The sequence below is a fragment of the Octopus bimaculoides genome, chromosome 23, assembly GCF_001194135.2.
Source record: "Octopus bimaculoides isolate UCB-OBI-ISO-001 chromosome 23, ASM119413v2, whole genome shotgun sequence".
Classification (NCBI taxonomy): Eukaryota; Metazoa; Mollusca; class Cephalopoda; order Octopoda; family Octopodidae; genus Octopus; species Octopus bimaculoides.
In genome coordinates, this window is record NC_069003.1 from 17,521,088 (window position 1) to 17,525,810 (window position 4,723).

Consider the following 4,723-nt stretch of genomic DNA (forward strand, 5'->3'; position numbering starts at 1 on the left):
GATCAGAAACAAGTATGCTGATGTAAAGGAGATACTTGGTTACTTAGAGGAAAATCAAGAGAAGGAGAGAGAAAGAGAGTGACCAAGGGAAAGAGACAGAGAGTAGGAAACAGCAAAAGTGTAAGAGAAAGTAGAAGAGAGATGGTGTAGTGTTAGGGTTTACTCACAAGTAACAAGAATATGAGCATAGAACCTAGGTAGAAAAATAGGGGTCGGGGGGAACAGCGATGCAGTGAGGGCAAGAAAGGGGATTGGAAAACAGTCATAGTTTATGAAAAGAAAATGTGAGGAAGTGAAAGATGCAGTTCGAAGAGGAGTTGTAGTTTGGTTTCTTAGGGGAGAGTGGGTGAAAAGTGTGTTGTTACAAATGGGTGGGACACAACTCTTCTAGCACTCAGTTTCATAGATGGGTCTTCTCTAGAACCTCATATTGCCAAACATCTTGGTCCACAGTCATTTCCTCCATCAGCTCCAACATCCTAAGATTGGTCCTCACCACTTCATCCTATGTCTCCTTCTTCCATAGGAACCATCAACTTTCAATCACAAGCACTTCTGTATACAGCTGTCTTCATTTGCATGCATCACATGTCCAAACCAACACATTCTCCTCTCCTGCATACCACATTTAATCCCTCTTATGCCTAACTTTTCTCACAATTGTGCTTTGTTGATCATGCACACTGATGCTGCAAATCCAATGGAGAATACTACCATGTAACATAGCCATTCTCACACAAGCATCATACAATCTACCTTTCACTCTGAGAGAGAGTCCTTTTGCTGCCAACAGAGGTAGTAGTTCTCTGAACTTCCTCTATCTTATTCTAAAAACAACACTTTCAGAGCATTCACCACCTTTACTACTTTGGTCACCTAAATAGCAAAAACTAGCTACTACCTCAAGAGAGTTTCCTGGGCATTATTGCTTCTGCCCATCTGCCACACAGGAAAATTACCTTATCTGATAACCTACCCATGATTCCACTGCATCTCTTGTGTCTACAGCTTACACTTGGTGCAGCAAATGGAATTACATTCCACTCCTTTCCTACATATTGAGCAGGACCATTTACCAGCCAGAATGAAAGTCTTTTCTCATCTCTCACTAACAACAACTTTAGTCTTAGCTAAGTTAACTGTAAGGCCCTTTGATTCTAGGTTTTGCTTCCAAACCTGGAACTTCTTCAATTCTGCTTCAGACACTGCAATAAGAGCAAGATCATCAGCATACAGTAGTTCCCATGGGCATCCAGTTTTGAATTCATCTGTTATGGACTGGAGAACTATGATGAATAAGAGTGAAGTAAGAACTGATCCCTGGCGTACTCCAACTGGTATGTTAAATTCATCACTGTATTCAAGGCCAACTCTCACCTTACTGACAGAATCACTGTACATGGCTTGAACTACTCTAACAAGCCACTCCTCCACTCCTAGCTTACTTAGAGACCATCAAATAAGAGAGCGGGGAATCCTGTTGAAAGCTTTCTCCAGTTCAACAAAGGCTAAGTACAATGGCTTACTTTTGGCCAAATTTATTGCAACTGTCTCACTATGAAGATGGCATCTGTGATACTTCTCTCTGGAACAAAACCAAACTGCATCTCATCTAGTTTAATTCTATTCCTAAATAGTTGAGATATAACTCTCTCTGTAATTTTCATGATCTGATCCAGCAGTTTGATACATCTGTAGTTGTTTCTATCTAAGGCATCACCTTTACCTTTATAGCAGCTGACTCTATATACTGCTACACCAGTCTTTGGGGATGACACTTTCCTGAATAACATGATTAACTATGCAAGTGACTAGGCTGATATTCTAATCATCTTGGTAGTCCATATCTGATAGTCCAGAGGCTTTCCTAGTCTTCAATTTCTTAATTGCCTTATCTATATCAACTCTGATGGCTGGTTCTTCAATTGGTTCAATATTTGAAAGACTCTCCTTCTCCACATTTAACAACCTTTCATAATGACATCTCCTCGCATCTTTCTTCTCTGAGTCACTAAGCACAAGCATACCATTATCTATTTGCACACATTTCTAACCTACCACATCTCTATACCCTCTAATACACTGCTTTGCATTCCTGAACATCACATGCCTTTGATCTTCAAGCTGCCTAACATAGCATATGAAACAAATCATACTGTTCTATTGTATTGTACTTACTAACATAAAACAGGAGAAATTGTACTAATCTAAGCTACATAATATATGAGAAAATGGCTGGCAAGAATGCTGTACAGGAGAGAAACATTAATTGGCATTACATGAAAATAAACTAAGACAAAGATTAAAAACTTAAGTTTCTCATTTTCACTTCCAGCAATAAGAAAGTGTTTATCTTGATATATAAAACAGAGTTGCTGATCTTGATGTATGAGGGATCAAAAGATTCAGTAATCTTTCAGCTACCAAATAAAGTATGTTTTTTGTACAACTCTTTTTTACTACAAAAATAACCTCAAAATCAAAGTTGGGTCACACAAGTTTGAGGTCTTTAGCTAAGGGAGGCAACTCTACCTGAACAATGAGACAGTGGGACACTACTTGATTTAACAACAAATGTAAACACACACATATTAGGTGCAAGAATGTGTGGTTGAGAAGTTTGCTTCCTAACCACATGGTTTCACGTTCAGTCCCTCTGCATGGTACCTTGGGCAAGTGTTTTCTACTGTAGTCCTAGGCCAACCACAGACTTGTGACTGAATTTGGTAGATGGAAACTACAGTGTTGTTCATCAGAAAATGACCAAAAACATGTTTATAAAGAAGAGTTGTTTGCTTCATACTCCTCATATGCCAATTCTGCCCTTAAGAAAGGAAGAAATAATACAATGTAGCTGTAGGTCATAATACCTGGGCAATGTCGGGGTGCATTGCTAGTATATATGTGTGTGGATATATATATACTCTATTTGGTAATTAATCGATATTAATATATGATTTTTACCCTATGTTAATATATATATATATATATATATATATATATAAACAATTTAACTGAACCAATTAAACTAAAGGATCACACAAACCTACATAACTGCAGAGGAGAAGAAAATGCCGGGACACAAGCCTATGAAAGATAGGTTAACTCTCGCCTTTTGTGCCAATGTGAGTGGAGACTTGAAGATTAAGCTGCTCTTTATCTACTGTCCTGAAAACCCACAAACGTTCAAGCTGCAGGTCATGTGGAGGGTAAACGTTAAGGCCTGGGTCACCAGGCAATTCTTCACTGAGTGGATCAACCTTGTCTTCAAACCAGCAGGGAAAAAGTACCTTTTGGAGAACAACCTTTTTCTCAAGGGCCCTCCATGTCCTCAAAAATGCTCCTGCTTACCCTCCTAATCTCAAAGATAATATTCTGGATGAATCTAAATTCATAAAAGTTCTGTCCCTTTTATGTAACACCACTCCTAACTTGCAGCCCATGAACCAATAGGTGATTTCTAATTTTAAGAAATTGTACACCAAACACCTGTTTTGTCGGTGCTTTGAAGTACAAATCTAACCCTTTGTGAGTTTTGGAAGGAGCACTATAACATTGTTAACTGCCTGAAAAAAGAATCATTGATATGGCCCGGTAGGGTGTAACCAAGAGAACGCTGAACCCTGCATAGTGGAAGCTGTGGCTTGACTGTGTATCTGAAAGAGACTGTGAAGGGTTTGAGTCTGAGACACCTGTAGTTAAGGAGATAGAGTCTCTTAGCAAGTCCATGGGCCTTGAGATTGATGATGAGGACATTAACAATCTCGTTGAGGAACTCTCAGAGGAGCTGACAACAGATGAACTCTTGCAGCTTCAGGAGCAGTAGCATTTGGATGCGGTGGAAGAGATTAGTTCCCTGGAAGAGGACATTGCAGCAGAGAAGGCTATCTCTACAAGCGGCATAAAAGCAGTGTTGGCAAAGTGGCAGTATGTTTCTGAATTTGTAGATAAAAGTCATCCTGAAAAGGTACCTACACATCATGCAGCTGCTTTATTTAATGACAATGCTCTGGTGCATTTTTGTAACAGTTTAAAAGGTAGGAAAAAGCACACTTCTCTTAATATGTTTCTAATGAAATGACTTCCAAGTGTGAAAAGTGAAGAAAGTGTGTTCAAAAAGGCCAAATTAAGCTAAGTGAGAGAGAAAATGCCAGAAATTGTTCTTCCTGAAGTTTTAATGGAAGGAGATCCTCCTTTCAAACAATAATCTGCCTCCTCCTCCCTACTCCATCATCTCCCTTGCACATAAATCATCCCATCTTTAAGGTGATTAAATCAATAAAACCAATTTACATATTTCTTTTGCATTCTCTTTTACTATGATTTTATGATTGTCATTTTCCTTGTAACTGCAGCTTTTCTGTTTGGGTGGTTTTTGAGAACTGGGACGGATTAATTATATTTTAATTAATTTCAATGGGGAAAAATGATTTACAAAACAAGCTTGGTCATGGAACAAATTAAACTTGTACTGCGAAGTATCACTGCATATGTGTTTATACATATATATGTACATTATGTGTTTGGACATATATTTTTTTATTTGTTTAAGTCTTTTGCCAAATCACTAAGTTACGGGGATGTAAACACACCAACATCAGTTGTCAAGCGATGGTGGAGGGAGAAACACAGACACACAAACATATACATATATATGTACATTATGTGTTTGGACATATATTTTTTTATTTGTTTAAGTCTTTTGCCAAATCACTAAGTTACG

At 38.3% G+C, this 4,723-nt stretch overlaps 1 protein-coding gene across 4 annotated transcripts in view; it reads right to left on the bottom strand.

The window, feature by feature from the left end:
* LOC106870770 (inactive phospholipase C-like protein 2) overlaps positions 1 to 4,723 on the bottom strand; it is a 196,819-nt gene that overhangs the window by 23,709 nt on the left and 168,387 nt on the right. The window lies entirely within an intron of this gene.